Source organism: Cornus florida, unplaced genomic scaffold (assembly GCF_030987335.1).
Source record: "Cornus florida cultivar Cherokee Brave unplaced genomic scaffold, ASM3098733v1 CherokeeBrave_3.0.0_Hap2_Chr03, whole genome shotgun sequence".
NCBI lineage: Eukaryota > Viridiplantae > Streptophyta > Magnoliopsida > Cornales > Cornaceae > Cornus > Cornus florida.
Genome location: NW_026775573.1, coordinates 37,921,688 through 37,932,101, shown reverse-complemented (window position 1 = coordinate 37,932,101; position 10,414 = coordinate 37,921,688). Strand labels below are relative to the sequence as shown.

Here is a 10,414-nt window from a genome sequence, read left to right as displayed (position 1 = left end):
ATTCTTTTCAAAACTAATGTGAGTCAAAAAGGGGTATTTGAAAAGGAAAAAAAAAAAAAAAAATCATTCTAGGTTTTAAGATAGTTTAACCAAACACTTGAATGAAAATAATCATTCCATTCCATGTTACAAACCAAACAATAGAATAAGAATGACTATTATATTCCTTTCTCATTCTCATTCCATTTTCACTTGTAATCCATTCCCTCGTACCAAACTAGGCTGTAAAATTATGTCCTTAGAAAACAACATAGACCTTGAGATATTTTCTTAGATATCTTTTGCTATTTCATTAGGTATTACCATTTCAAACGGATGATAGTTTTGCACATTGAAGGAGGGAAGAAGACTATCTTGTATATTCAATAATCAATATTAAAATTGTACAGATTACAAGAATAAAAAATAATATGACCTAAAGGAGGGGCTTAGTAACTAAAAGAGGGAAAAAAACTAAACTACCCACAAAATAAAAATAAATTTTCATAACAGTTAACACTTATTAGGTCCTCTCTGTCCGTCCTATATTAGTAATCCCTTTTCGGGAGTAGAGTTAAAAAAGGGACATGTAATTAATGCATTATCCCTTTAAAATTATCAAGTTATCCTCTCATGTTTGAATATATATATATATAATGAAGTTGGAAATTTTTGAAAACTTCAAAGGTATTTATGAAATTATGCACTTCTTTTACTTGGACTTTTCAATGGGACAAGAATTGTGGAACAGCTCAAAAAGAAAAGATGGACAATTAGTTGGGACGGAGGGAGTGCTACTTTATTATTACACATTTCTTAGTGTGTTCTTTACATCCTTATTATCAATTTCACTTACCATTCTTATGTTCGTGTTGAAAGTAATTTTTTTTTTTTTTTTTAGTTAATCTTTTTTTTTTTTTTTTAACTAATATTGTTTGATCTATATCCTTAATTCACCTAACTTGATCCATATCTCGGCATCTCCAGTTTACCTCACTCTAATTTTTTCTAATTTGTACATAGACGTTTCACCTTTTTTAGTTTCTAAATTTTCTTTGAAGTTTTTTTTTTTTTTCGTTTTCGATAATTTTTTCTTTGAAGTTATTTAATGCATTTTGTTTAACTTTAGCGACCATCCTTTTAGCTCCATATTTTAATTCTTTGTATTTCTTAAATCCTTTTGTTTTTTTACGTTTTTTTGCCATCCTATGAAACTAGGTTCTTTTATTTATTCATTGCTTGTTATATATCATCACTCGACCACCATGTTTCTTTTTTAATAAATTTTTTCCCTTGGTCTCTATCAAAGTTTCGTTTGGCTTTGTTATTAATATAACCCGCCATTTTTTTTACCATGAGTTAGTTATGTTGCCATTCCATTCCCTTTGTCCTTCTTGTAATATTTTTCTCTAATTATTATCCCCTTGTTACGTTTCAATTCATTCCACTTTGTGTTTAACCCTTTGGTTCTTTAAAAATACAATTAGCCGGGCCAAATTTTTTGCAATTGCAAAGCTAGATGGCATTATGTCTTTATGCACTCTGTTTGAGCTGTTTGTTTAAACCTTTTCATTTATCAAGTTCCATCATCTTTTTATTTTTTCTATTTTATCATTAAATTCTAATAGTAAAATGTTTTATTTGAACTCTTGTTCTTCTTTCTCTTCTCCAGAGAACTAGGAGCAAAATCAAAATTTGAGGAGATTAGTAATGATTATGAGGTAAAGTTCTTGATCCTCATACCTATTATTCTGCTATATGATTCTTGATTGAGCAGAGGTAGGTTTGATGGCCATGATGGAGTATTTGAGCATTTGATGTAATCACAAACTACAGGTTTTGTCAGACGATGAGAAACGTTCTATATATGACAGATACGGGGAGGCGGGGCTTAAAGGTGCTGGCATGGGCACGGCGTAAGTTTCATTTTACTAAAAAAGAAAAGAAATAATGAGATCGTGGTTTATCTCAATTTTACACATTCACACTGATGGGTAGTATGGAGCCTGATAGATACTGCACACCAAGGCCCAACTTATTTGGAGGGTATTTTGGTTATTTCCGTACTTGTTATGTTGCCCTAATGCGAGGGTATTTATTCATACTAGCCTCTTTACGGAGAGAAATGTAACGACCCACTCCATCACATGGTATGATATTGTCCGTTTTAGGCCTGAGCTCGCAAAAGGCCTCATACCAATTGGAGATGACACACTTACATATCAACACTTCACCTTTCATCTACCCAAGCGATGTGGGACTATGCACCCGTAGCTCGCCAGTGTGGTAGCCTGATAGTGTCTTGCACCCGCCCACGACACACCTGTCCACAGGGTCATCACAATCCACCCTCCTTGGAGGCCCGACGTCCTCGTCGGTACACTTCTAGCTGGGTCAAGCTCTGATACCATTTGTAACGACCCACTCCACCGCATGGTATGATATTGTCCGCTTTGGGCTTGAACCAGCATGATCTTGCTCTTGGGCTTTACCCCAAAAGACCTGAATATACACTTAAGGTTTTACCGATAAAAGTTTTCCACGTTAGAAAAATAAGAGAGTTAGAAAGAGAAGAAGAAGGGCTGATAAAGAGAAGGCCGAATCAAAGAAATAAGACGTCGGATTTGGAACAAACAGGCGAGTTTTCTCTACTTCTCCACTTAGAACTCATAGGCTTATCATCTTGATTATTGAAAATTTAATTTAATTTTATTAAATTAAATTATTAATCGGATTAGATGAGCATGTTTATTCTTTACAAAATTATAGATTTAAACATGTAAATATATGTATGAATTGTTCTGATAATTTAAGTATTGTATGTGAGGTTAGGTTAATTAAACTTTATTTCTAAAATTTTTTATAGTTTGCTTTAACTTTGTGTAGCTTGATTAATTAGATTAAATTGATCATAATATAATTATATAGATTTATTCATGCCCAAAATTAATAAACTAAGCTTTTTGGGATTTTTTCTAGAATTTTCTGGATTTGTTTTATAATTTTTAGAATAGTATTAAATTATTCTGGAAAAATATATATATATATATATATACATTAAATTTTGTTTACACAACATTGGAGGCTTCTGTGATCGGTGTGTCAAAAGAGTGGGTATTCCAGTGTGGCGAGGTTTATAGTATAAGGGTAAGTATGCTAATCTGGACCCTTGGATTAAATTGGTGAAAGGGAGATGATTCAGTGTAGTATAGAACATGGGAGTATGGTGCACATGCGATCGGGATTGTTGACTTAGTTTAGTCAACAAAAATAATTATCCAGTGTAGCGCGGTTTACCAGAGCACCAACAGCAACCAATTAGAAGCTACCAACATGCGCTGAGAGTGGATCAGGAGCATAGCCGCCCGTGGACGCGCCTGCCAGTGAAGGATGGCGCGTGGAAGCGCGTGCAGTGAGTCTGGGCAAGTGTGGCGGCGCGTGGGGGCACGTGCAGTGGTGTTTGAGGTCCCCAAAAGCTCCTGTGTGGTCTAGTGAATTCCCAGAATTGGTTTTTTAAACTGTTAGGGTTGAAAACAACCATCAGCAGATGCGTTCGTGGTATTTTAAGAGCCATAGAGTGTCACTTTGGTATTTAATATATATATATATATATATATATATATATATATGATTTTAGTAATCAAGAATTATTATGGAGGGTGTTATACATATATTTATATTAAGTAATATATGTGTATGTGTATATACTATTTAAGATGATTAAATTATTATTCTTAATTGGTATATCTTAATAGGCCGGTAGTTAAATTAAATGGAATGCCCAGGTATGGTTTGGTTTATGGTTAAATTAGTTTTAAGATTTGGTATATGGTTGAATTGTAGGCATGGATGAGTTGCCAAAGGCTTAAATATATGGCTTTATTATTTATGAATAAATTTCATATAGGGGAAGCATGGATGAATTACTATTTAAGAGTATAAATAAATATACTTAAGGAAGTATAGTTGAATTGCTAATATTTAAATAAACATATTTGTAATGGCATGGTTGAATTGCTATTGCATAATTAAATTGTTATGTGTTAGATGATTTAAAATTCATCTATGTATATCGTATGTTCCAGTTGGATTAGGATTAGATTATTCTTATTAGAATAATCTAGTAACTACAGGTTAGCCATTATTTTATTATATCAATAAAATAATATTGGTGGAGACATGGATGATTTGTCAAAGCCTAGATATTAGTTGCATGATCTAAATAGTTAAAGAAAATCATTATTGGGTTTTGGATTATTTATTATATTCCCTTAATTATATTTTATTATTTAAATGATTAAATAATTGTTTAGAATGGAGTTAAGGTCAAAGGAGTTTTTTTTTAAATAAATATATATACTGGTAGATTAGTTTAGATATGATTATTAATTAATCATTGGTTAATGATTTTGACAATGTAATGAAACCGTTAATGGATAGGATTAGTGTATTATATATATGTGTAGTAACGTATATTAAAGTTAAACTTTATTAGAGTTGAATTTGGTATAGATGATTTGTTTATTGGTTTTTAGAGGTTTGGTAAAGAGAACTTGCTCGTAGGGTTTAACTCGCGATTTTTTTTCAGGTTACAGGAGGTCCAAGTCTCAAAGTTGATGATCCGCAGCTGGAAGACTTATCCATTTTTTTTTTTTTTTTTCAAAGTAGGATATTATTACTTAAGCATTTATTAATGAATTTTTGAATAGTGGATTTTGGTTAAGGGGTCCTTGAGTTATGGGATTTCCGAGTTGTAACCTTTGGAGAATTATTATTTAATAGTTTTTCCTGCAGCGAATTATTTATTCTTTTTATTTAAATTTTGTAATATGTGCTTGTTTAAATACTTCAATTGTTTTGATATCCCTTAATTTTGTGCGCGGATTTGATCAACCCGTGTTCCAAAATTAGGGAGTATTACAATAAACCAGAAAGAGATGAAGGATGATGATTGGGCTTTTCTTGATCGACAGGCACTAAGGGTCATTCAATTGATACTGTCGCGTAATGTTGCCTTCAACATAGCAAAGGAGACGACAACAGTAGTTTTGATGACTACTCTTTAAATATGTATGAGAAACCCACTGCGTCTAACAAGGTATATTTGATACGACGATTATTTAACCTAAGAATGTCATAAGGCGCTTCACCATCTGAACGAGTTTAACATTGTTACGACTCAGTTAAGCTCTGTAAAGATCGAGTTTGATGATGATGTTAAGGCGCTGCTTCTCTTATCCTCTTTACCAGAAAGTTGGAACGGTACTGTTACAACAGTGAGTAGTTCTTTAGGAAAAAGAAAATTGAAGTTTGATGATGTTCGAGACTTGATCCTCAGCGAAGATATTCGCAAAAGGGACACAGGGGAATCCTCTAGATCTATTTTCAATACCGAGGGCAGGAGAAGAACTTCTGAAAGATCAGACTCGGATCGTAGTAAATCCAAATCCAAACATAGAAGCAAGTCAAAATTAGAACCTGCTGAAACTGTGGGAAAAAGGGACATTTAAGGTTTGAGTGTCGAGCACCAAAGAAAAAGAGCGAAGGAAAATAGGATTCTGTAAATGCCGTCAGAGAAGAGATTGTTGATGCTTTGATTTTGAGTATAGATAGTCCGGTTGAGTGTTGGGTTCTAGACTCAGGTGCATCCTTTCACTCTACCTCACATCGTGAAATCATGGACAACTATGTTAGTGGTGATTTTGGAAAGGTTTATCTGGCTGATGATGAGCCTTTGAATATTGTGGGTAAATGTGATGTTCGGATCAGGCAACCTAATGGGGTTATATGGAAGATTCAGAATGTGAGGCATGTTCCTGGCTTGAAGAGAAATTTGATCTATGTGGGACAACTTGATGATGATGGGCACGTAGTTAATTTTGTAGGTGGCTCGTAGAAAATCACCAAGGGTTCTTTGGTCGTGGCTCGTGGAAGCAAGGCAGGTACTCTATACATGACAACAAACACCAAAAATGCCATTGTTGTTGCTGATGCTGGCATAGAATCAAACCTGTGGCATTGTAGACTAGGTCATATGGGTGAGAAAGGGATGAAGGTACTTCTGTTGAAAGGAAAATTGTCGAGTATTAAATTAGTTGAAATTAGTTTGTCTGAGGACTGTATCTTTAGGAAACAAAAGAGGGTCAGTTTTTCAAAGGTTGGCAGGACACCTAAGACGGAGAAATTAGAGTTGGTTCATATAGACGTGTGGGGGTCTTCTCCAGTTTCATCTCTTAGCGGCTTATTATATTATGTTACATTTATAGATGATTCTACAAGAAAGGTATGGATTTATTTTTTGAAAAATAAATCTGAAATAGATGATACTTTTAAGAAGTGGAAGGCCATGGCGAAGAATGTGACAGGCTTAAAGGTGAAGTGTTTGAGGTCTGATAATGGTGGTAAGTATGAAGATAGAGGTTTCAAAGAGTTATATGCTGTTAATGGGATCAGAATGGAGAAGATTGTTCCTAAAACCCTACAACAGAATGGGGTTGCAGAATGCATGAACAAAACCTTGAATGAGCGTGCTCGGAGTATGAGGATACATGCTGGATTGACTAAAATGTTTTGGGCTGATGCAATTAATACTGCAACATACTTAATCAATTGGGGACCTTCTGTTCCTCTGGATAAAGGCTTACCAGAGGAGGCTTGGAGCAAAAAACAGGTAAATCTTTCACATCTGAAAGTGTTTAGTTGTGTTTCATATGTATATATAAGTTCTGATGCTAGAAGCAAACTTTATCCAAAGTCAAAAAAATGTACTTTTATTGGGTATGGCACTAATGAGTTTGGTTATCGGTTTTGGGATGATCAAAATCGGAAGATAATTAGAAGCAAAGATGTCATGTTCAATGAAAAAATAATGTATAAGGATAGGTTAGCATCAGATTCTACTAATGCAGGTGCTTATGCTGAAAATGATGAGTTTGTTAAGTTGGACAAAATCTCCGAGGAAGATATGCAGAGGAGAGTTCAGAACAATCCAAAAAATATAGGTGGAACAAGGTACACCTATTACTACATTGAGACGGTCCTCTAGAGTCTCCAAACCTACGCAGTGTTTCTCACCTTCTTTACACTATTTGTTGTTGTCTGATGGTGGTGAAGCAGAGAGTTATGATGAAGCAGTGCAAGTTAGTGATTCAACCAAGTGGGAGTCAGCTATGCAGGATGAGATGGACTTACTCATGTCAAATCAAACATGGGAGCTAACTGAACTACCAAAGGGCAAAAAGGCTTTACATAACAAGTGGGTTTACAGAATCAAGGAAGAACATGATGGTAACAAGTGTTACAAAGCCAGATTGGTTGTGAAGGGATTTCAGCAAAAGCATGGTGTTGACTATATTGAGATTTTCTCCTCGGTTGTGAAGTTGACTACAATTAGATTAGTGCTTGGAATTGTGGCTGTAGAAAATTTGCATTTAGAGCAGTTAATTGTGAAAACTACCTTTCTTCACGGTGATTTGGAAGAAGATATCTATATGAGACAACTACAGGGATTCACAGTGCCAGAAAAGCAAGGTTTGGTATGCAAGCTGAAAAAGAGCTTATATGGTTTGAAGCAGGCCCCAGACAGTGGTATAAAAAGTTTGATGGATTCATGTGCAGTAATGGTTTCACGAGATGCTATGCAGATCATTGTTGTTATGTTAATAGGTTTGACAACATCTACATTATCTTACTATTGTATGTTGATGATATGTTGGTTGCTGGGTTAAGTCTCGAGAAGATTAAAAATCTGAAGAAACAATTGTCTGTGCATTTTGCAATGAAAGATTTGGGTGAAGCAAAACAGATTCTTGGCATGAGGATTTGCAGAGACAGAGTGAGTGGTACTTTGAAGCTGTCACAAACAAAGTATGTTAAAAAGGTTCTCAACAGGTTCATCATGCAAGATGCAAAACCAACGAGCACTCCATTAGCTAGTCATTTCAGACTAACTAAGGAACAGTCACCCAAGACAGAAGAAAAACGAGCATACATGGAAAGAGTTCCATATGCCTCAGCTATTGGTAGCATAATGTATGTCATGGTTTATACCAAACCGGACGTAACACATGCAGTGGGAGTTGTGAACAGATACATGAGTAATCCAGGCAAGTATCATTGGGAGGCGGTAAAATGGATCCTTAGATACTTGAAGAGTACCATAGAAACATCACTATGTTATACTGGAAAAGGTGTTGCATTGCATGGTTATGTTGATTCAGACTTGGCTAGTGATATGGATAATAGGAAGAGTACTATGGGGTATGTGTATACTTTGGGTGGTACAGCAGTGAGTTGGGTCTCTCAGTTGCAGAAGATTGTGGCTCTATCGATTACAGAAGCTGAATATGTTGCAATTACAGAAGCGAACAAAGAGATGATTTGGTTGCAGGGTTTTTTTGGAAGAATTGGGTAAAAAGCAAGAGGATAGTATTTTATATAGTGATAGTCAGAGTGCAATTCATCTTGTTAACAATCTGGCGTTCCATTCCAGAACAAAGCATATGCATTTGAGGTACCATTTCATATGCTTACACTTAGAGGATAAAGTTTTATCACTTGAGAAGATCCATGGGAGTAAAAATCCAGCATATATGTTAATTAAGGCTGTGATAATTGAGAAACTAAAGCTTTATTTAGCTTTAGTTGGTGTTCAGGCTTGAGGACAAATGAGTGAGTTGTTGTAGTGTTTTGCTATGTATGAAGGCATGTGGGAGTTGGCAGTTTGATGTTTATCAGTCTCCAAGTGGGACATTGATGGGTAGTGTGAAGCCTGATAGATACTGCACACCAAGGCCTAACTTATTTGGAGGGTATTTTGGTTATTTTCGCACTCATTATGTTGCCCTAATGCGAGAGTATTTATTCATACTAAACTTTCTGTATCTGTCGCCTTTTTTTTTTTTTTTTATCATCATAGTGAAATCCCTACAACCCTTGGACGTAACCCTAAATTAGGGTGAACCAAGAAAAATCTGTGTGTTCTTATTATGTGTGTGTTTGATTTATTTCTTGTGTTTTCTGTTTAATTTCGCAACACACACTTCATGTCATGACAGGATTTTAGCAACCCCTTTGATCTATTTGAGTCATTATTTGATGGCTTGGGAGGTATGGGTGGTATGAGCATAGGTGGAAGAGGTTCTTGGAATAGGGCCACAAAGGGTGAAGATCAGATCTACAATCTGATCTTAAATTTCAAAGAAGCAATATTTAGAGTAGAAAAAGAGATTGAAATAACTCAGCTTGAAACCTGTGGCACCTGTGATGGGTCAGGGGCTGACCAGGCCATCCAAACGTACCACCTGTGGTGGGCAAGGGCAAGTTGTCTCATCAGTAAGGACCCCACTTGGTGTCTTCCAACAGGTAATGACCTGCTTTACTTGTGGTGGTACGGGGGAGATTTCTACTCCATGCAACACGTGTGGTGGTGATGGGCGAGTAAGGAAGTCAAAGCGTATTAGCCAGAAAGTTACTGCTAAGGTTGATTCCGGTAGCCGGTTTAGGGTCCGGTCAAAAGGTAATGCAAGAAGGAGAGGGGGTCCCCCTGGAGATCTTTTCGTGACAATTGAAGTTCTTCTAGACCTTGTACTGAAACGTGATGACACCAATATTCTCTTTACTTGTAAGGTTACTTACATTGATGCCATCTTAGGAACCACAATGAAAGTTCCTACAGTGGATGGAATGGTGGATCTAAAAATCCTAGCTGGTACTCAGCCAGGAATGACACTGCTGATGGCAAAAAAGGGCATTCCGTTTCAGAACAAAAGTAATATGAGGGGGGATCAGTTGGTGCGAGTTCAAGTTGAGATTCCAAAATGGCTAAGTGGTGGATATGCAGTTGCCCCTAAACTTCTTAGTATAAGTGATATTTTAAGTTTTACATTATTGCTAGAATTGTCAGCAGGAATTTTCAGTGAATTCTCAATGGCTCTAGCTACTTTCAGCTGCTTTGTAGTTGTAGGGAGTTTTTTGGGTTAGTTTTGTACAGTGTATTATACAATTTATATTTGAGGGAAAGAGGAAGAAAATTAGACAGACTTAATTCTGCTTAATTATTCATGTTTTTGGCCTTCTATTTCTATTTTCACTCTCTTGATTAAGTGTAAACGAATTTCATGATTGAGGCTTTTTTGGTATTCGTTACCAATCTGCATATCTTGATCTTATCAGTGTTGGAATATGTGAATGAAACTTATCGTATTGTTAAGGGATGCATTACACATAAAAGATGCGATAAAGTGCTGTGAGAGGAAGAGGTACAACCCAAACTTATGTCTGTTTAATGTGAACCACACCCAAAGTGAATAGCCACACCTAAAGTGAATAGGTGTGTGAAGGGTAGTTTAAACTAAATTTTGTAGAAGGGATACGAGTAAAGGGATACGTCTATTAATCAAGGGGTACCAGTTTCTCTATAAATACCCACCTTTGG

At 35.7% G+C, this 10,414-nt stretch overlaps 1 pseudogene; it reads left to right on the top strand.

Moving 5' to 3' along the window:
• Nucleotides 1-1,506: 1,506 nt before the first annotated feature.
• Nucleotides 1,507-9,960, top strand: LOC132301462 (chaperone protein dnaJ A7A, chloroplastic-like; annotated as a pseudogene).
• The last annotated feature ends 454 nt before the right edge of the window (nt 9,961-10,414 follow it).